The sequence below is a fragment of the Muntiacus reevesi genome, chromosome 11 (assembly GCF_963930625.1).
Source record: "Muntiacus reevesi chromosome 11, mMunRee1.1, whole genome shotgun sequence".
Lineage (NCBI taxonomy): Eukaryota > Metazoa > Chordata > Mammalia > Artiodactyla > Cervidae > Muntiacus > Muntiacus reevesi.
The window spans coordinates 19,264,249-19,287,409 of record NC_089259.1 but is presented as its reverse complement, the minus strand read 5'-3'; the positions used below and the strand labels follow the sequence as shown (position 1 = coordinate 19,287,409).

The 23,161-nt window shown below is 39.8% G+C and overlaps 1 protein-coding gene and 1 pseudogene across 1 annotated transcript in view; both read right to left on the bottom strand.

The window, feature by feature from the left end:
* The window catches only part of FAM124A (family with sequence similarity 124 member A), a 110,579-nt gene that overhangs the window by 10,141 nt on the left and 77,277 nt on the right, over positions 1-23,161 (bottom strand). The gene's annotated exons all lie outside the window — the stretch shown is intronic.
* LOC136144433 (large ribosomal subunit protein uL30 pseudogene) lies at positions 6,325-7,071 on the bottom strand (annotated as a pseudogene).

The following is a 23,161-nucleotide window of genomic DNA, read 5'->3' as shown; positions in this document are numbered from 1 at the left end:
TCTGGGAGGATTACTGAGCCTCTTCATCCTCAGTCTCTAATTCTGTGTGTGTGTTGGGGGGGGGGGGGTGTGTGTTTGAACCCATGACCTGCTGGTTCCCCTCCTGCCCATCAGGCTCTGTATTGAAATTCTCAAGTCGTTCTGCTGAGGGTGGCCTAGGGAGCTGAAGGTCAAGAGCAACAATTGTAGAGATTTCTGATGGTCTAAATCACAGATTTTTAAAGAATACAATGCAAGACACTTTTAGTACAGGTTGTAGGGTATGGTTCTCCTAAAGATCACACTCCCCTAGACCATTCTATGCGTGTTTTTTCAAAAATAATTTTATTTATTTTTGGCCATGCTGGGTCTTCATTGCTGCGTGGGCTTTTCTGTAGTTGTGAGCAGGGGGCTGCGCCTCTGGTTGGGGTGAGTGGGCTTCTCATCGTGGTGGCTTCTCTCGTGGAGCACGGTCTGTAGGGCGCACAGGGGCTCGGCACTGTAGCCTCCCGGACTCTAGAGCACAGGCGCAATAGTTGCAGCGCAGGGGCTTCACTGCTCCACAGCATGCGGGGGTCTTCCCAGATCAGGGATCAAACCCGTGGCCCCTGCCCTGGCAGGAGGATTCTTCGTCACTGAGCCACCGGGGATGCCCTCTATGTGCATTTTCTGTGCACGGGGACCTTGCTGAATTCGGTGAGGAAGGTGCTGAGCCGAGCTGGTTCCTCCTGGGGGTGTGATCCACTCCCCAGGGCTTGCTGCTCTGCGCTCAGCATCCCCGGGACCCCCAACCTGGCCATTCTCTATGCCGTGCTGCTCTGGTTAGTGACCCATCTTCTCTGCAATGCTCTGTGCCTCACGCGGGAGAGCCTACTCAGCACACGCCCTACCCCAGTACCCGGCACGTAACGGGAGCTTAAGCGTGAGTAGAGAGTCCCAGCTTGGGGTGCAGGTAAGGAATGGCCCCCGAAGGCCCACTTGTGTCAGAGGTGTCATAGCTGGGTAGCTGTTGAAGAGAGAAACCGATTTTCTCAATCATTTGAGTTTGACTAAATAAGAGTGAAAGTAAGTCGTGAGGTTCTTTAGACAAGGAAGTCCTCAGATATGGAGGCTGCTTTCAATGAGGAGACAGTGTTTATTAATTAAGATGTTGAGGGATTTTCCTGGCTGTCCGGTGGTTAAAACTCCATGTTTCCAATGCAGGAGACAGTGGGTTCGATTCCTGGTTGGGGAACTAAGGTTCCCACATGCTGTGTGGTGAGGCCAAAAATTTTCTTTAAAAGTAAAAGTAAGGTTATTTATTTACTTTAAAAAAGACATCTATCTTATTTTCCCCAAGGGCTGATTCCTCTAATAAGTATGTACCACCCTGTAACTTGCATCTTCAGGGTCTTATGCAAGGGGCATGCTCTGGGTGAGGCTGTCTGCAGTCTAAATTTGTCTGAAAAAAGGAAGCCTCTGAGAACATTGCTCCATGAGAAGCAAAAGGCCAAGGTTCCCATGTGAGGAACTGCTTGGGGACGTCTGAACTCTCTACTACCAGAGACAGAGTGGGGTTAAATTTGACTTTAAGTCAGGAACAGCTGGCAGAGGGTGAAAGCTCGACGGGTTTTGCGGAGGTTTTCGTCACTGTGCTTATTCAACGGAAACCTGTCTGTGCTGTTATTTTCCCTGCATCAGGAAGGCTGGAGTCCAGATCAACCCTGATTTCTGCTTTGAGGAGAGGTGGCATCCAGTGTTTTCCACTGGAGGGGTGCCCAGGTGCACCGTGGAGGTGCCTGCTGGGCGGGTGGGATTCCAGTTGGCTGGGGGCCTGCAGGACCCTGGGGTGGGGAGCTGCAGGAGGGTGGCTGCGGGGCTCCCATCCCCCAACGTGGGTCCAGGAGATGTGGTGGTTTCCTCCAGTTCCGCCTGGGGGCAGAGATGGCAGCTTCTAAAAGCAGGGTCTTGTCTGTCTAATGATAACTCACTAGAGCAAAGGATGCCTTTCTTTCTGTGTCCCTCCCCTGGTGAGGACTCTATTTCCGGCCGCTCTTGTCTGCCTGTCTGACTTGACCAGAAGCACTGGAAGCTGAGGATGAAGTGTCACAGATGCTCCAAGAAGCTCTTCCCCAGTGGAATTTTCTTTCTTTTTATTTTAACTTATTTTCTTATTGAAGGATAATTGCTTTACAGAATTTTGTTGTTTTCTGTCAAACCTCAACATGAGTCAGCCATAAGTATACATGTATTCCCTCCTTTCCGAACCTCCCTCCCATCTCCCTCCCCATCCCACCCCTCCAGGTTGATCCAGAGCCCCTGTTTGAGTTTCCTGAGCCATTCTGCAGATTCCTGTTGGCTATCTATTTTACACATGGTAATGTAAGTTTCCATGTTACTCTTTCCACACATCTCGCCATCTCCCCCCCACCCACCCATGTCCATAAGTCTGTTCTCTGTGTCCGTTTCTCCCAAGGGACTTTCTCAAGGTGAAAGAAACCCTGTGCCTTCTGTCCAGGGAAGCCTCCCCACTCCCCCCCACTCCCCAGCCCCCGGCTTTCGGCTCTGACGGCTGCCCTCTGGAACTTCTCCAAGAGACTGCAGAACAGCTTCCTTTGCTTTTTTTTGAGGCAGTGCAGGCTCGCTGACTCACTGGGATCCAGCATTTCCCTCTTTGCTATTTATGGAACTTTCTCTAAGGTACTCAGGAGCATTACATCAATGACTGCCCAAGGCAACCAGCCAGGGAGATCTCTTGTGTCCCTGAAATCACCAAGAAGCTGACATGCGCTAAGTGACCCACGAGCTTTGCGTGGAACCTGGGCAGTTTGCAAAGAAAGAAGTGTAAAGAGGTCTTCTTCAAGGGATCTTGTGTCAATAGACCCATGGACAGAATCCCTAGGAAGGGTGATTCTGCCCCTGACCCAGTAAGCCTGGGTGGTGTCTCACGGATCCGTCACAGTCAGGCAGTTTTCTCTCACCCTCAAACCTCCTCATTCTGAGAAAGGTCCTTTCCTCTTGTTCTGTCCCTGCCAAGAGCACAATCAGTGTGGCACTGTCTGTTATGTAATAAGCCAAAGACCTTTTAACCTAGGGACTAATGAAAATTAGGGGCAGTCTCAAAAACATTGGGCAGTGGGTTCACATGAGAAATCAGATTTTGGATCTAAATAAAAACATCATATTTTACTTCTTTCACTGTCCTCTGGGTAGTGTTCATATATCCACTAAGAGTACTATTCCTGGAAAAAGCTATGTTGTCTTTAAAAATTATTTTAAATTTGATTAAAATTTTTATTGAAATTGACATAATATTAGTCTCAGGTGTACAACGTATTGATTCATTATTTGTGTATGTTGTGAAATGATCACAGTAAGTCTAGTTAATCCACTACCACACACGTGTTTTTTTCTCATAATGATAATTATAAATCTACTTTTCTAGCAAGTTTCAATATACAATACATTATTGTTAACTAGTCACCAAACTGTACATTCCATCACCAGACTTACTAATTTTATAATTGGAAGTTTGTACCTTTTGATCACCTACCTGTAACAACTACCAATCTGTATTTATGAGTTAGGTGTTTTATTTTTAATTCCACATATAAGTGAGATCATATGGTATTTGTCTTCTCTGATTTATTTTGCTTAATGCCCTCAAGGTACATCCGTATTATTACAAATAAACAGGATTTCATTCATTTTTTTTTAATGACTGAATAATATTCTACTCTGTGTATGTATATATATGTACACACACACACACATTTTCTCCATTCATCCACTGATGGACACTTAGGCTGCTTCCATGGGTAGACTCCTGTAAATAATGCTATTGTCAACGTGTGTGTGCGTGTGCTCAGTCGCATCTGACTCTTTGAGACCCACCAGGTTCTTCTGTCCATAGAATTTTCCAGGCAAGAATATTGCAGTGGGTTGCCATTTCCTACTTCGGCGCATCTTTTTGACCCAGGGATCGAACCCATGTCTCGTGTGTCTCCTGCACTGACAGACGGATTCTTTACCACTGTGCCACCTGGAATGCAAATAGCTTTTTTTTAAGATTTTTTTTTTTTTTAATGTGGACTATTTTTAAAGTCTTTGTTGAATGTGTTACAATATTGTTTCTGTTTTACATTTTGGTTTTCTGGCCAGGAGACATGTGTGATCTTAGCTATCCCCCTAATCAGGGATTGAACCCACACCCCCTGCATTGGTAGGTGAAGTCTTATCCATTAGTCTGCCAGTGCGTGTGTGCTCAGGAGGGTCCCCAAATGTCTTTTCAAGTTAGTGTTTTCATTCCATTCACATAAACACACAGAATTAAAACTGCTGGGTCACAGGGTAGTTCTATTTGTATTTTCAGAGGAGTCTCCATGCCATTTTCCATAGTGGCTACACCAATTTACGTTCCCACCAACAGCGAATGGGTTTCCCTAGTGACTCAGATGGTAAAGAATCCACCTACAATGCGGGAGACCTGGATTCAATTCCTGGGTTGTGAAAATCCCTTGGAGGAGGGCATGGCAACCCACTCCAGTATTGTTGCCTGGAGAATCCCACGGACGAGGAGCCTGGCGGGCTGCAGTCCCCGGGGTCGCAGTGTCTGACCGATATCCTTGCCTGGAGAATCCCACGGACGGGGAGCCTGGCGGGCTACAGTCCCCGGGGTCACAGAGAGTCGGGCACGACTGAGGGACAGCACAGCACACAGCAGTGCACGGAGCGCTCCCTTTTCTCCACATTCTCAACACTTCACATTTCCTGTTTGCTAACAGCCATTCCAATGGTTAGGACACGGTATCACTTTGTGGTTTAGGTTTGCATTTCCCTGAATATTGGTGATGTTGAATATCCTTTCATACCTGTTGACTATCTGTATGTATTCCGTGGAAAAACATCTATTCGGACTCTCAGCCCAATTTTTAATTGAACTGTTTGCTTTTTTACTTTGAGTTGTATGAATTCTTTATATATATATTTAAAGATATTAACCCCTTATCAGATATATGATTTGCAAATATTTTCTTCCATTTGGAGAGTGACCTTTTCATTTTGTTGATGTTTCCTATACAGAAGATTTTTAGCTTGATGCAACCCCATTTGTTTATTTTTTGCTTTTGTTGCCTTTCTTTTTGGCATCAAATCCAAATTATCATCACCAAGATCAATCTCAAGGAGCTTACTGCCTATGTTTACTTCTAGGAGTTTTATGGTTTCAGGTCTTAGGTTCAATTCTTATATCCATTTTGAGTTCATTTTTGTGTATGGTGTAAGATAGTAGTCCAGTTAAATTATTTTGCAAGTGGCTGTCCAATTTCCCCAGAATCTTTTATTGAAGAGACTGTCCTTTCCCTGTTGTATATTATTGGGTCCTTTGTCATGAATTAATTGACCATATATGCATGGGTTTATTTCTGGGAACTCTATGCTACTCCATTGATCAATATGTCTGTTTTTATGCCAATATCATACTGTTTCGATTTGTGTCGTTTTGTAGTAATAGTTTGAAATCAGGAGGCATGATGTCTCCAGCTTTGTTCTTATTTATCAAGATTGCCTTGGCTATTTGAGGTCTTTCATGGTGCCATACAAATTTTAGGATTGTTTATTCTATTTCTGTGAAAAATACCATTGAGATTTTGATAGGATTACATTGACTCTGTGGATTGCTTTGGGTAGTATGGACTTTTTTTTTTTTTTTCAATATTGATTCTTCCATTTTATGAGCATGCAATATACAATATCTTTCTACTCATTTGTGTCTTTAATTTCCTTCATCAATGTCTTATAGTTTCCTGTTTTGTTTTTCTTTTTTCTTTAATTTTTATTTTATACTGAAGCAAAGTTGACTTACAATGTTGTGTTAGTTTAAGATGTACAGTAAAGTGATTCAGTTATACATATATTCATTCTTTTTCAGATTCTGTTCCCACATAGGTTATTACAGAATATTAAGCAGAGTTCCCTGTGCTATACAGTAGGTCCTTGCTGGTTATCTGTTTTATATTAATATATAGTAGTGTGTATATGTTAATTCCAAACTCCTATTTTATTCTTCCTCCCAACGTCCTCCTCCCAACCCTCCCCCTGGCAACCATGAGGTTGCTTTCAAAGTCTGTGCGTCTGTTTCTGTTTTATAAATAGTTTCATTTGTATCTTTTTGCTTTTTAGATTCCATATATGTGTTATCATATGGTATTTGTCTTTCTCTGACTTCATTTAGTATGATGCTGCACATGGAATTATGTCATTTTTCTTCTTATGGCTGAATAATATTCCATTGTGTGTATGTACCATAACTTTTTTTTCAATTGCTTATTAACTGACCATATTACAAAAATGATCCTGGTAGATATCTTAGTTCATCCTTCTAATAAGCCTGTTGCTCTGGTCTTCCCTGTTGCCAGCATCTCCACCTTCTATAAAATGGATGGTCTTTTTCTTCATTCCACTTTGTGGAGAAGACAATTTAAAGGGCCACAGGAAGTTGTTTGCGTCTTTGAAACGTTTTCCAACAGTATAGATCTCATGAATCAGATCCTCCATGCACATGATGCCATATTTCCCAAGAGATCAAGCAATCAATGCGTTATCTGTCAGGGCAATTCGCTTCTTGTTGATTTTGCCATAACCACGCTTGTAGATCAGTTCATTTATGGACTTCAGATTTGGGTACCGCCATGCAATGTATGACTCCACAATTCTCAGCATGTTAATTGAAGCCTTGGTGAACTTCACAAAGGGGCCATTGAAGATCTGCTGGAGGTGAAGGAGCCATAGCACCTTTAGAACCTTCGGGCTCACGCCTTTGATACCTCTGATCCTGATGACAAATGCCAGTTTGGGTTCTGCAGGTACATAAAAGTTGCTGGCTTTTCGTGCCATCCTAGCCATTCGAATTTCAGTTCTGCACACCTGCCTGTGTTCCTTGTGGTGATGCTTAGCTTTTTCACAGATAAGCTTCCTCCCTGCCTTTCGAAGCATCTTTCGGGCAAACTTCTTTCTCAGGCACTTGATCTTAAGCTCTGCAAAATTCTTTCACTTTTTCTTAAGGGTTTCTGAAACGGCAGGAACCTTCTTTTTCTTCTCTTCTGCACCCTTCATTGGTTCCAGCCAGGGAAAAGGCTACCATAACTTCTTTATTCATCTGTTGATGGACATTTAGGTTGCTTCCATGTCTTGGATATTGTAAATAGTGCTGCAATGAACATTAGGGTGTATATATCTCTTTGAACTATGGTATTCTCTGGGTATATGCTCAAGAGTGGGTTTGCTGGATCAAATGGTAGTCCTATTTCAGTTTTTTTAAGGAAACTCCATGCTGTTCTATAATGGTTGTACCAACTTATTAATACATACTCACCAACAATGTCGAAGGGTTTCTTTTTCTCCCCACTTTCTCCAGCATTTATTGTTTGTAGACATTTTGATGATGGCTATTCTGATCAGTGTCAAGTGATACCTCAGTGTAGTTTTGATATGCATTTCTCTGATAATTAGTGATGTTGAGCATCTTTTCATGTGCTTTTTGGCCATCTGTATGTCTTCTTTGGAGAAATGCCTATTTAGACCTTCTGCCCATTGTTTGTTTTTTGATATTGAGTTGAATGTGCTCCCTCTATATTGTGAAGACTAATCTCTTGTTGGTTGCTCATTAGGAGATATTTTTTCCCATTCTGAGAGTTGTCTTTTCATTTTGTTTATGGTTTCCTTTTCTGTGCAAGGTTTTTAAGTTTAATTAGGCCCCATTTGTTTATGCTTGTTTTTATTTTCATTGTTCTAGGAGGTGGATAAAAAAACATCTTGCTGCAATTTATGTCAAAGAGTGTTCTGCCTATGCTTTCCTCGAAGAGTTTAATAGTATCTGGCCTTACATTTAGGTCTTTAATCCATTCTGAGTTGAGTTTTGTTGTGTGGTATTAGGGAGTGTTCTAATTTAATTCTTTTACATATAGTGGTCCAGTTTTTCCAGCAACACTTATTGAAGAGGCTGTTTTTCCTCCACTCTATGGTCTTCCCTTTAGTCATAGTAGGGGCATGGATTTATTTCTGCACTTTCTATCCTGTCTCATTGATCTAGATTTCTGTTCTTGTGCTGGTACAAACCCATACTGGAATTGTAGCTTTGTAATATAGGAAGTCAGGGAGCCTGATTCCTCTAGTTCCCTTTTTCTTTCTCAAGATAGCTTAGGCTATTCAGGGTCATTTGTGTTTCCATTTGTTGTCGCTGTTCAGTCATTCAGCAGTGTTAACTCTTTGTGACCCCATGGACTGCAGCACGCCAGGCTTCCCTGTCCTTCACTATCTCCCAGAGTTTGTTCAAACGTATGTCCGTGGAGTTCATGATGCCATCCAACCATCTCATCCTCTGTTGCTCCCTTCTCCTCCTGCCTTCCATCTTTCCCAGCATCAGGGTCTTGTCTTTTCCAATGAGTTGAAGCATTGGAGCTTCAGCTTGTGTTTCCGTACATTTGTACATTTTTTTGGTCCCAATTCTGTGAAAAAATGCCATTGGTAATTTGATAGAATTTGCATCAGATCTCTAGATTGCTTTGGGTAGTATAGCCATTTTCACAATATTGCTTCTTCCAATCCAAGAACATGGGAATCTCTCTTGTCATCTATTTGTTTCACCTTCAATTTCCTTCATAGTTATCTTATAGTTCTCTGAATGCAGGTCTCTTGCCTCCTTGAAAGTGAACGTGTTAGTAGCTCAATTGTGTCTTTTCGTGACCCCAGAGACTGTAGCCTGCCAGGCTCCTCTGTCCATGGGACCCTCTAGGCAAGAATACTGGAGTGGTTGCCATTTCCTTCTCCAGGGGATCTTCCTGACCCAGGGAGGTTTATTCCTAGATATTTTATTCCTTTTGTTGCAATGGTAAATGGGATTGTTTCCTTAATTTCTTTTTCTGATCTTTTGTTGTTAGTGTATAGGAATGTAAGAGATTTCTGTGTATTAATTTTTAATGCTGCAGCTTTACTAAATTCACTGATGAGCTCTAGTATTTTTCAGGGCTTCCCTAGTGGCTCAGACGATAAAGAAACTGCCAAAAATGCAGAGACGATAAAGAAACTGCCAAAAATGCAGAGACCCAGATTCAACCCTGAATTGGAAAGATCCCCTAGAGAAGGGAATGGCTACTCACTCCAGTATTTTTGCCTGGAGAATTCCCTGGACAGGGGAGACTTCTGAATAGTTTTTCTGTTGGCATCTTTAGGATTTTCTATGTATAGTATCATGTTATCTGTGAACAGTGACAGCTTTACTACTTTACCAATATAGAGTTCTTTTATTTCTTCTCTGATTGCCATGGCTCTGATTCCCAAAACTATGTTGAATAACTGTGGTGAGAGTGGACATCCTTGTCTTGTTCTTGGTCTTAGAGGAAATGCTTTCAGGTTTTTACCTTGAGAGTAATGTTTGCTATGAGTTTGTTGTATATGCCCTGTTTGGTTCCAAGGCCACTTTCTGAAGAAATTCTTAAATCATAAATGGGTGTTGAATTTTGTCAAAAGCTTTTTATGAATCTAATGAGATGACCATGTAGTTTTCATTCTTCAATTTGTAATGTGGTGTGTCACATTAATTGATTTTGCATATATTGAGGATTTCTTTCACCCCTGGGATAAATCCCACTTGATCATGGTGTATGATCCTTTTAATGTGCTGCTGGATTCTGCTTACTAGTATTTTGTTAAAGATTTCTGTGTCTATAGTCATTATAATATTGGTCTGTAATTTTCTTTTATGGTTGTATCTTTGTCTGGTTTTTGTATCAGGGTGATGGTGGCCTTGTAGAATGAGCTTGGGACTATTCCTCCCTCTGCAGTTTTTTGGAAGAGTTTCAGAAAGATAGGTGTTAGTGAGTCTCTACATGTTTGATAGGATTCACCTGTGAAGCCATCTGGTTTGGACTCGCATTTGTTGGGAGAATTTTTTAAAATCACAGTTTCAGTACTTGTGACTGGTATTCATATTTTCTATTTCTTCCTGGTGGCCCCCCTGTCCTGCCTGTCACAAACCTGTTGCTAGCCCTCCTTTGAGCCCCTAAAGCTCCCCTTCTGTCCCGCTTATTTCCCTGCCTGGGATGGAGCTTTCCCAGATGTGAGAACCTCGCCTCACCTTCAGCTCCCTGCCAAGAGTTCAGGTCCTATCCTGCTTTCTTTCCTCCTCCTTTTCCCTTCTTCTTTCTTTTGTCTTATCTGGTTACAAGGGTATCTTTCTTGTCTTTTTAGGTGTCTGAGGTCCTTTGCTAGCGTTCAGCAGGTGGTCCGTGAGAACTGTGGTAGGGAGAGATGATTCTACATCCTACTTCCTTGCCTCCTCCTCCTTTTTTCTTTTGACCTGCTTGGTTATGTGGAGGTTATCTTGGCCTTCCAGAAGCCTGAGGTCTTCTACCAGTATTCAGTAGATGTTCTGTGTGAATCGTTCCACTTGTAGATGTGTTTTTGATGAATCTGTGGAAAGAGATAAGCTCCATGTCCTCCGTCTCCATCATCTTGAATCTTCCCTCCAAAATCTTAGTTTTCAATGTACATATGTCATTGGCCTTCTTGTATAAATTTACTTAGTTATCTTATTTTTTTGATGCAATTGTTGACTGTTTTTTAATTTGTCTGATGGTTTGCTATTAGTGTGTAAAAACAAAACAGCTATTTAATATTTTTGTATCCTGCAACTTTAGTGAAGTTTTTAGTTCAAATAGTTTTCTAGCGCAGGCTTTTGGATTTTTCTCTATAAAGTAGCATTTCATCTGCAAGTAGTGACAGTTTTGCTTCCTTTTCTTAAAAACACAACATGATTATATTTTAATACAAAATCACAATACAAAATACCATAGTAAATTGATGGCAACAAAATATGGTATTTCATTGACATTGCATGACAAATGTTAACATCCTTTGGCCATAAATGAGTTCCTGGAATATTTCCTTCTTTCTGAATTGGATGGCTTTTAAATCTTTTTCTTGCCTAATTGCCCTGTGTAGAACTTGCAATACTACATTGAATGAAAGTGATGAGAGCTGGAATCCTTATTTTGTTTCTGATCACAGAACTTTCAGCTTTTCACCACTGAGTGTGATGTTAGCTGTTGGTTTGTCACATGTGGCTTTTTTATGTGGAGATATGTTCCCTGTATACCCCATATGTTGAAAGTTTTCCATAAATGTTGAATTTTATCAAATGCTTTTTCTGTATCTATTGAGATAAGATTATGGTTTTATCTTTCATTTTGATAATGTGGTATATCACACCAGTTGATTTGCATCAGATGTTAAACCACCCTTGCACCTCTGGAACAAATCCCACTTGAATATGTTGTACAATTCTTTTAATGTATTGTTGAATTAGTTTTATTGAGGATTCTTGCATCTCTGTTCATCAGGGATATTGACCTGTAATTTTCTTATGGTATTCTTATCTAGATTGGTATCAGGGTAATGATGGCCTTATAAAATGATTTTGGAAGTGTCTCCTCCTCTCTTTTTGGGGGGAAGAGCTTGGGAAGGACTGGCATTTTTTTTTTTTTTTTTTAATGTTTTGTTGAATTTACCAGTGAAGCAATCTGACCCTGGACTTCTTTTTGTTTGGAGATTTTTGGCTACCAATTCAATCTCCTTACTAGTAATCAGTTAAAGATTTTGTTTTGTGATTCAGTCTTGGTAGGTTGAATGTGCCTTGGAATATATCCATTTCTTCTAGGCTAATTGTTGGCATCGAATTATTCATAGCTGTCTTTCATGAAGCTTTGTATTTTCTGTGTTATCAATTTTAACCTTTCTTCTTTCATTTCTGATTTGAGTCCTGTCCTTTTCTTGGTGAGTCTGGCAAAGTTTGTCAATTTTGTTATCTTTTCAATGAACTGGCTCTTAGATTTATTGATCTTTTCTATTTTTGTTTTTTTATTTATATCCATTGTGATCTCTCCTTCCTGCCATTAAATTTGAGCTTCTTTGTTCTTTTACTAATTACTTGAGGTATAAAGAGTTTTTTTTTAAGATCTTTTTTGGTTAGGACTTCTTTTACTATATCCCATAAGTCTGGCATGCTGTATTTCCATTTTTATTTATATTAAGGTATTTATTTCTCTTTTGCTTACTTCTTTGATCCATTGGTTGTTCAGCATGTTGCTTAGTCTTCACATACTTGTGAATTTTCTGGTTTTCTTCTTAAAATTCGTTTCATAATATTGTGGATGGAAAAGATACATTTTAAATCATCTTAAATTTACATCAACCTTTTTTTAGACCTAACATATGATCTATCTTGGAGAATAAGTCCATGTGTGCTTGAGAATAATGTATGTTCTGTTTTCTGTCTGATCTACCCATTGATGAATGTGGAGTATTAAAGTCCCCTATTAATACTGTAATGTTACTCATTCCTTTATGTTTGTTAATGTTTGCTTTATATATTTAGGTGCTCCTATGTTGGGTTGTGGGCTTCCCTGGCGGCTCAGTGGTAAAGATCCAGCCTGCTAATGTAGGAGGCGCGAGTTCGGTCCCTGGGTCATGAAGATCCCCTGGAGGAGATGGCTACCCACTCCAGTATTCTTGCCTGGGAAATCCCATGGACAGAGGAGCCTGGTGGGCTACAGTCCATGGGATAGCAAAGACATGACTTAGTGACTAAACAATGTTGGGTTTGTTTGTCTCAAATGTTATATCCTTTTGTTGGATTAATCCCTTTATCATTATAAAATAACCTTGTCTCTAATGAGTCTGTCTATTACCATCCCTTCACTTCCAATCTATGTATCCTTACATCTGAAGTGTCTTATAGGCAACATATAGGTGTATCTTGTCTTTTTATATCTATTCCGCTACTCTGTCTTTTGATTGGAACACTCAGTCCATTTATATTTAAAGTGATTACCGATAGGTATGTCTTACTGTCATTCTGGTCATTGTTTTCTGGCTGTTTTGTAATTCCTCTTCTTCTTTTCTTGCTCCTCCTTTGAAATTTGATGACATCTTGCATTAGCATGCTTAGATTTTCTTCTCTTTATATTTTGTATATGTACTATGGGTTTTTGCTTTAAGGTACCATGAGGCTTACAAAAAACAACTTATCAATTTAAAATAGACTTGTAAGTTTGAAAGCATTCTAAAGTTCGTGTTGTTCATTCTGACTGTGTCACCCGATGGACTGTAGCCCACCAGGCTCCTCTGTCCAGGGGTTTCTCCAGGCAATAATACTGGAATGGATTGCTGTACCCTCCTCCAGGGGATCTTCCCAACCCAGGGATTGAACCTGCATCTCTTACGTCTCCTGCATTGGTCTCCGCTAGTGGTTCTTTACCTCTAGCACCTTGCTAAACCCCTCTAGTATATTTTTCTCATCAGTTGTTATATTTTTCAGCTCTGTGACTTTTATTGCTTCTTTCTTTTATGTTCTTTCTTTTCTTGCAGGTCTCACTTTGTGCATCCCATGTTCTCTTGAACTCATGAGCATCTTTATGACCGTTGTTTTGAACTCACCATGAGGTAAATAACTTATCTCTGTATCATTAAGGTCTTTTTCTAAGATTTTTATCTTCTTCCATTTGGAGCATATTTTTCTGTGTATTTTCTTTGACTTTCTGTGTTGGTGTGTATGCACTAGAGAAAACAGCCACTGCTCCCAGTCTGAAGTAGCAACCGCATGTAATAGATGAAATCATTGTTCAACCCTGCCTTAGTTGGTTGTGTTTAAGGAGCCTATTTTATTCTCAGTGGTTCTAGGAAGGGAGGGCGTTCCTAGACCTGTCAGTGTCCCAGAGGGGAGAATCTGTTTGCTCCCTCTGTGTACTGAGCCTTGGAGTGATAGCTAGTTAAGTCCTTATTGACTCCAGGGGATTTTTGCAGAAACTAATGTCTGTGGCCAGCAATTTTTATTCTGGCCTCCTTAAAACTAATTCTGTTCACTAGTTACACCTGACATACCTGTAAATTCTTCTAATTTTTGTGAAATGTAGTCTTCAACGCAGTCTTCTGTAGAAGCAAATGAGTATTCTCCAGCATGGTGAATTTCATTTTCACTTTCCATATCAGAATCAGTCACTAAAGTTTTTTTCGTCTTTTTGTGGGTCTAGTATTCATATAGTTAGAACTATATTCTGTAGAACTACCATCTTCTAGGACACTAGTATATGTGTTCCTCGGACAATTAGAGAAAGTATCCGCATGAAACTCACTGATTAAATTCATGTTTATAACATACACATGGTTGGAACAAAGACCTAACAGAGCACAATGTGAATAATAACAGCAGTCTTAAGTTGTAAATGAACTGGACCCTTGATCAATTTTAAGCTCCAGAAACTTTACATGGTGACATTAATTGTGTCACCCTCTGAAAATGTATTGCTACATCTCCATTTGATGATGTTTGGGTAACAAAAGACATATTAATATGTGTCAATAATGTGTTAGGAACTATTTGTTTGCTACTGTCCCACTGAATCTGTGAACACAAGCCTCACTGACCACAACAGCCAGGCTACCAAAGGATGTATCCTCAGGGTGGTAGCCACAAAAGCTGGGTCACCAGATGTCTATAAGAGCTCCTTTCTCAGAGACTGTGGCGATTTGGAGCTGGGAAGACAGAAAGCATGAAGATGACAGTTACCAGCTTCCCCGGTCTTTGCAGAGGACTTCAGTCATCCTCTATGTGTGTGAGTGAGAGAAGCCTGGCTTATAGGCCACAGCTATGAAAGTAAGTTAAGAGGCTTCCTGTATAGGAGGATTGGGGGTTTTGATTCTCTTGCTTCTCTGCTGTTCCCTGAGGTTAGATAATTAAGAAGTCTGCTTGTTACAGTCCTGTGGGACCTGTAGGTGTAAGCTCTGCTGTCCACTACAGCCAGGCAACCAAGGGATTCCCCTGGATGGCAACTGCAAAGAGCAGGGCATAAGATGAGGGCTCAAGTTCTCTTCTAGGAGTTACCAGTGACTTGGAGTGAGGGATAGTGTAAAGATAGCAGCTTCCTGCCTCTCTTTTGGAGAGTAAGCCCCTGCACATGTGTTAAATTAGATGCCTGCCTCTTGGGCTGAAGCTTTAAGATAAACAAATTGACGTGTTTCACAGAAAGCGTTGGTGTGTTTTAGTTGGCTGCCTCTGCTCTGGGCCCTAGAATGGGTGATTCTGCCTAAGCCCTTTAAGAATTCCAGCACTTCTGGGTTTCTTGGACACAAGCCCCAGTGGCTTTCAAAGCTAGATGTTCTCAGAGTTAGGGATAACTTGTCTCTCAGGTGGGAGCCTTAAAAGCTGGGCTTCAAAACCATTGCTCCTTGGGGACAGGCTGGGAGCCGTATAAGCCCCTCTGATTGTGGGTCCTGGTGATGTTGTGTCTCAGCCTCTCCTACCTGCTTTACAGGAGTTGCTCTGCTAGTTTTAAAAGTTGTCCCATCTGTAGCTGGAGCTTTGCTGTGTCCATGGCGGGAGGTTAGTTGAGGCTCCTCCTGTGTCCACCATCTTGAACCAGAACCCTGGGCTGTCTTTTCTGAATGGTTAGTAGGAAGAGAGGGGGAGGACTCTGGCAAGATTCACTCTCAAAGTAACCTGTGTAGGTTAATCGCTGAGTCGTGTCCAACTTTTGTGACCCCATGGACTGTAGCCCTGAAGACTCCTCTGACCATGGGATTGCCCAAACAAGAATACTAGAGTGTTTTGCCATTTTCTTCACCAGGGATCGAAACCGGGTCTCCAGCATTGCAGGCAGACTCTCTACCAACTGAGCCACCAGGGAAGCCTAATCTGTGTATAATTTGTCAAATCAGTGACATTTCTAGGTTGGAAGTTTGAAAATTTTCAAAGAGATTCTAGGCCTATAGGATGGTGGTTTAACCAAGTCTTTGCTGGAAAATTACTTGTCTGTTCTTTTCCTCTTTGTTATTATGGAATTGTAAGGCTTTCAGACTGTCGGGGTAACATACTAATTCTTTTCTTTTTAAAATGAAAGATAATGTATACCATTTTGCTGATTTGGCAAAATGGCAGCAAAGTGATAACTATCCACCTGGACAGGCTTCCTGTCAATGGTTACATCGCCTCCCCAGCTTCGCCCCACACACCTCTCCGAATGACCTTTCTAAATAACAAACCTGACCACGTTTCTCAGCAGAAGAGACTCACTGGCAAGCACTACAAGAACTTGTCTACTCCATCGAGCCTTGGGTCTTCCTAGAACTGACTAGAGTATACAGATTGCATTTGGAACTGCCATCATTCCCAAACAAGCCGTGCTACTCCTGATGCTTGTCAGCCTAGAGGACATCTTCAGAGACCAAGCCTAAGGTGATGCTGTGAAGCCTTATCTGACCAGCTCCCTTCTTTTGTGAACAAAATGCATTCATTTCTCTTGGCCATATAAGTAGGAAGTAGAATTGCTGGGGCAAAGGTGAGCAGCTGTTAGTTTCAGCAGGTACATCCAAACAAATCTACATCAAACTGATTGTACCAATGTATAGTTCTACCAGGAATTTACAAGTATTCCACCTGCTTTATATCCTCGCCAACCTTTATGGTTAGCATTCTTTTTCATTTCAGCGCATTTCAGTAGGTGATGGTGTTTCATCATGCTGTTAATTGGCATTTCCCAGATGACTAATAATATTATCTTTTTATGTTTATTGGCCATTTGAATATCCTCTTTAGTGAAGCACCTGCTCTTTACATACAGTATGTTCTAGATTCAGTTCCTTTCTTGGATGTATGCATTCTAGATATCATCTTCCAGTCTGTGGCTTGTCATCTTACTCTCTTTTTGGTGTCTCTTGATGGGCAGGAGTTCTTATTTTTTTTGGTAAAGTTATTACTAGTTTTAAAAAAAAATAAACATTTTCTATTCCACCCAGCAGTCAAACAGAGGGTGAAAGACATAATGAAAAGAAGCTTGGATCTCTGAGGATTGTAAAAAATAGGAGAGAGAAGTAAGCATCCATTGTTATTAAGCTTCTGTTTTTTTTAAGCCTCTTTCTCAGTTGAACCTGAGCACAAATCACCACAACAAACATTTTGCACATTAGGATATTTGTGTATTTAAAGGAACTGGGTTTAATTATAAAATTTTTAGTGCAGTAAGGCATTTAGGAACTTGGTTGATTGACCTCTAACACCTATCCTTTACATAAGTGTTAAAAAAAATTAACATATTCATACAAAACAGGCACTCAAATTACTACTGATTAAATCCAGATACACATATATGTATTTTTATCTCACATGTTTTCTTGGTGTTCACAGTCCCTCTATTTAGTATCTTCTGTAATACTTACCACACTTTCCCAATATCTGATAATGATATTAAACAAAGGTGGTCCCTGAGGCAGCCCCTCAGATATTTCTTGACTTAAAATTTTTCCATCATTAGATACTGCTACTGCTATTCAATAATACTACAGTCCTCATTTTTTCCCATCAAAACCAAATAGTAACTGTTGGTATTTATGATTTATAATATATATATATATGTATAAAAGCACCTTAGAATTCCCTTGATCATAAGCATATGTGGTAAGCATTAAAGAAATAATCCTTGCCACAGTTTAATGGAGATCCTAAAAGTAGCCGAAATGATTAACAACTTAAGCAAGAATCCCATTTTTGAAATTAGAATGAAAGAGAGTGGAGAATACAGACACGAACTATGTGGGACATGATCAAAAGAATATCTTCACTTTGGAGTCCCAGAAAGAACAGAAAAGGGATAAAGAGACTGAAATCTTATTTAAAGAAATACTGGCGGAAAAAGTCCCAAATCTGGGGGGAGAGATGGCCATCTAGGTAAGGGAAGCTCAGAGATAATACCCAAAGAGATCCTCACTAAGACACATTATAACCAATCTCTCAAAAATCAAAGTCAGAGAGGATAGTGAAAGCAGCGAGAGAAAATCACACACAGGGAATTCTGATAGAACTGTAAAGCTTTCAGCAGAAATCTTGCAGGCCTAGAGACTGTGGGATAATATATTCAAAGCGCTTAAACAAGCCAAATCTGTCACCTGAAAAAGAAGGCGAGATAAAGACTTGAGCAAACCCAAGCATGAGGGAATGTAATCACCACTAGACCTGCTTCCCAGGTGACTCACAGAATCTGCCTGCCAGTGCAGGAGACATAAGAGACGTGGGTTTGATCCCTGGGTCAGGAAGATCCCCTGGAGGAAGAAACGGCAACCCACGCGAGTGTTCTTACCTGGGAGATCCCATGGACAGAGAAGCCTGGCGGGCTACAGTCCATGGGGTCGCAAAGAGTCAGACAGGACTGAGTATCTGAGAACATAGACCTGCCCTACAAGAAATGCTAAAGAAAGTTCTTCAAACTGAAACAAATTAACATGAAAACATACTGAAATATAATACTGGTAAAGGTGAATACATATAGTCATGTTCAAAATACTGTTAATACTACAGCAGTGGTGTATAAATCACTTTGATATTTAGCATATCAACAGTGTTGAATGAAAGTAACTATAGCTGCAACCTTGTTAATATAACATTTATAAATATTACAATATAAATGTATAATATATAAATAATATAAAACATAAATTGGGACATCAACATAATCTGAGGGGGGCAGGTAAATGGGTAGATCTTTCTTAAGTAATAGGTGTCATAATCATTTATTTTTAGCTGATAACTATAAAATGTATTATGAAAACCTCATGTAACCACAGACCAAAACCAGATAATAGACACAAAATGATGAGTAAAGAATCAAAGCAAACTGCTACAAAAAGATAATCAATTCACAAAGAAAAACAGCAAAAGGAACCAAGGAATGACAAAACAATCAGAAATCAATTAACATTGGTGACAGTAAGTCTCTACCTATCAATAATTAATGTAAATGGGCTAAAAATTGGTTGAATGGATTAAAAATAAGACCCATCTGTATTTGCCTACAAGAATTTCATTTAAGCAGTATAGATACTCACAAGTAGAATGTGAAGGGATGGAAAAAGATATCTGAAGCAAATAGAAACCTAAAGAAAGCAGAGGTGGTTACATTTATGTCAGACAAAATAGATATTAAGTCAAAAACAGGAGACAAGGTCATTATTTAATGATGAAGGTGCAATTCATCAGATACATAAACTGTAAAGATATGCCCACCCAGTACTAGAGTATCTAAAAAATTAATTATTTTAAAATATTATTAAAAGATCTGAAGGGAGAAACAGACAACAATATACCACTTTAAACAGTGGGCAGACTATCCAGGTGGAAAGTCAAGAAGGAAATAATGGACATAAATGATGCTCTAGAACACATGGACCTACAGACATATACAGAATAGATATCCAATAGCACCAGAACACACTTCTTCTTGCACACAAAACATTCTCCAGAATAAATCACAATGTCTTAACAAATTTAAGAAAGTTGAAATTATACCAAGTATCTTTCCCAAACACAACGGTATAAAACTAGAAATCAATACCAGGGGGAGAGCTGAAAAGTTCCCAAGTATATGGGGATTAAAAAACATACTCATGAAAAACAAATGGTTCAAAAGAAGCAATCAAAAGTAAAATAAAAAATATCCTAAAACAAATGAAAGTAATAGCACAACATATAAAAACCCATGGGGTGCTGCAAAGGCAGTTCTAAGAGGGAAGTTTATAGTGATAAACATCTCAAACAATCTTGCTTTACATCTCAAGGAACTAGAAAGAAGAAACTAAGCCCAAATTTAGCAGAAAGAAGGGAATAATGAAGATCAGAGCAGTAATAAATGAAATAGAGACTGAAAAGATAATAGGAGAGATTTACTGAATCATAAATTCAGTAAAGTTGCAGGATACAAAATCAATATACAAAAACTTATTGCATTTTTGTATATTAATAATGAACTATCACAAAGAAAAGTTAAGAAAACAATCTAACTTAAAATTGTATCAAAAAAGAAAACAACAACTGAGGAATAAATTTAACCAAGGAGATCAAAGGCCTGTACACTGAAAGCTGTAAGACACAGAGGAAAAAAATTAAGACACAAATAAGTGGAAATATATTCTATGTCCTAGATTGGAAGAATATTGTGAAAATGTCCATGTTACCCAAAGCCATCTACAGATTCAGTGCAATCCTTATCAAAATTCCAATGACATTTATCACAGAAATAGAACAATCTTAAAATTTGTTATGGAACCACAAAAGACCTTGAATATCCAAAGCAATCCTGAATATACAAAAGAATCTTGAGAAATAAGAAAACAGAAGCATTTCAAACTGATATTACAAAATAGTAATGGTAATCAACTGTGGTGTTGGAGAAGACTTTTGATAGTCCCTTGAACATCAAGGAGATCAAACCAATCAATCCTAAAGGAAATCAACCCTGAATATTCATTGGTAGGAAATGATGCTGAAACTCCAATACTTTGGCCACTTGATGTGAAGAGCTGGCTCATTGGAAAATATCCTGATGCTGGGAAAGATTGAGGGCAAGAGGAGACAGGGGTGGCAGAGCATGAGATGGTTGGATGGCACCACCGACTCAATGGACATGAGTCTGAGTAAACTCTGAGAAATGGTGAAGGACAGGAAAGCCTGGAGTGCTGCAGTTCATGGGTCGCAGAGGGTTGGGCACGATTTAGTGACCGAACAACAACAGCAAAGTGGTTTTGGAACCATAAAACACTTCAGATAGCAAAAGTCATCCTGAGAAAGAAGAACAAAGCTGGAGATACCACAATATCTGATTTCAAAGGGATAGTGATCAAAACTGTATGTTTTTATGGGATGGCATAAAAACACACAGACCGATGGAACAAAATTCAGATCCCAGAAATAAATCTCTGCATATATGGTCAACTAGTATTTGACAAAGAAGTCAAGAATACTCTAGAGAAAAGACCATCTGTTTAATAAATGGTGGTTGGAAAACTGAATATTCACACTTGGAAAAGAATTAAACTAGGCCCCTATTTTATACCACTCACAAATATTAACTTGAAGTGAATTAAAGACTTAAAAGTAAACCTGAAACTATAAAACTCCTAGGAGAAACATAAGAAAAAAGCTCCTTGATACGGGTCTTGGTAATAATTTTTTGAATATGACATTTAAAGCATAAACAGCAAAATAAAAAAATATATACAAGTGGGACTAGATCAAATAAAAAGCTTCTATGTAGCAAAAGAAAGGATCAACAAAGTGAAAAGACAGCCTATGGAATGGAAGAAGATATTTGTAAATCACATATTGATAAGGGGTTAACATAAACAAAGAACTCACACAGCCTAATAGCAAAAACAAAAAATGACCCAAACAAAATGGGCAAAGGACCTGAACAGACAATTTTTAAAGGAAAATATATGAATGGCCAACAGGTACATGAAAAGGTTGTCAACATCACTAATCGTTGGGAAATGCAAATTGAAACCATGATGAGATATTACCTCTTATTTGTTACAAAGGCTGTCATCAAAGAGACAAGAGATAATGGATGCTGATGAGGGTGTGGAGAAAAGAGAATCCTTGTGCATTGTTGGTGAGAAAATGAATTGATGCTGCTGCTGCTGCTAAGTCACTTCAGTCGTGTCCGACTCTGTGCGACCCCATAGACGGCAGCCCACAAGGCTCTGCCATCCCTGGGATTCTCCAGGCAAGAATACTGGAGTGGGTTGCCATTTCCTTCTCCAATGCATGAAAGTGAAAAGTGAAAGTGAAGTTGTTCAGTCGTGTCCGACTCTTCATGACCCCATGGACTGCAGCCCACCAGGCTCCTTTGTCCATGGGATTTTCTAGGCAAGAGTACTGGAGTGGGTTGCCATTACCTTCTCTGATGAACTGATGCAGCCACTATGAAAAACAATATGAAGTTTCCTCAAAATATTGAAAATAGAACTACCATATGATCTAGCAATTCTACTGCTGGGAATATATCCAAAGAAAATGAACTCACTATGTCATAGAAGTATCTGGACTCTCATGATCATGGTGGAAGTGAAAGTGAAGTCGCTCAGTCATGTACGACTCTTTGCGACCCCATGGACTGTAGCCTACCACGCTCCTCTGTCCATAGGATTTTCCAGGCAAGAGTACTGGAGTGGGTTGCCATTTCCTTCTCCAGGGGATCTTCCTGAGCCACCAGGGAAGTCCTAAAACAATAAATGGTAGCTCTATTTATAATACCCAAGACATGGAAGCAACCTAAGTGTCCATCAACAGATAAAGAAAATGTTATATATCCCCATGGAATACTATTCAGCCTCAAGAAAGAAGGAAACCTTGCCATTTGTGACAACAGGTGCGTGCATGCATGCCCAGTCGCTTCAGTTGTGTCCAACTCTTTGTGACCCTATGACTGTAGCCCACCAATATACGTATAAATGGAACCGTGCAGTTCAAATCCATATTGTTTAAGGGTCAGCTGTACTTTGGACTGTAGCCTGCCAGGTTCCTCTGTCCATGGAGATTCTCCTGGCAAGAATACTGGAGTGGGTTGCTATGCCCCCCTGCAAGCGATCTTCCCAATCTGACATACTTTACTACCTTAATGCCTTTGTCAGATAAACACAAACACAACTTATATATGGAATCTGAAAACACTGAACTTGTAAAAACAATAAGATGGTGGTTATCAGGAGCTAGGGTAGGGGAATCAGAGAGTTGTTATTTCAAGGTACAAACTTATAACTAGTAGATAAGCAAGTTCTGAAGATCTAATGCACAACAGTATTTCTAGTCATTAATATTATATTATAAACTTCAAAGTTGCTAAGAGCTTAGATCTTAATCATTCTCTGTACAGTGTGCACAAAAAAATAATACAAGACATGATAAAGCTTCTAGCTAACTACTGGGCAGCTGAGGATGAGATGGCTAATTAGTATCACTGACTCAATGGACATGAGTTTGAGCAAACTCCAGGAGATAGTGAAGGGAAGCCTGGCATGCTGCAGTCCATGTGGTTGCAAAGAGTCGGACAGACTTGGCAACTGAACAACAACAAACTTTAACTACTGAAGTAATTGTATTTGCAATATATAAATGTTATCAAAGCAACACATTGTGTGCCTGAAAATTACACAATGTTATCTATCAATTATATCTCAGTAAAAATAATTTTTTAAAATCCCATTTTTATTTTGAGCATTAATCAAGAGAATCTAGTTTTGAATTATCCAGATAATTCTGGATATAATGCTAGCCTGTGGGACTGAACTTTAACCCATTACTATACTGTAGGTGAAAGGATTATTC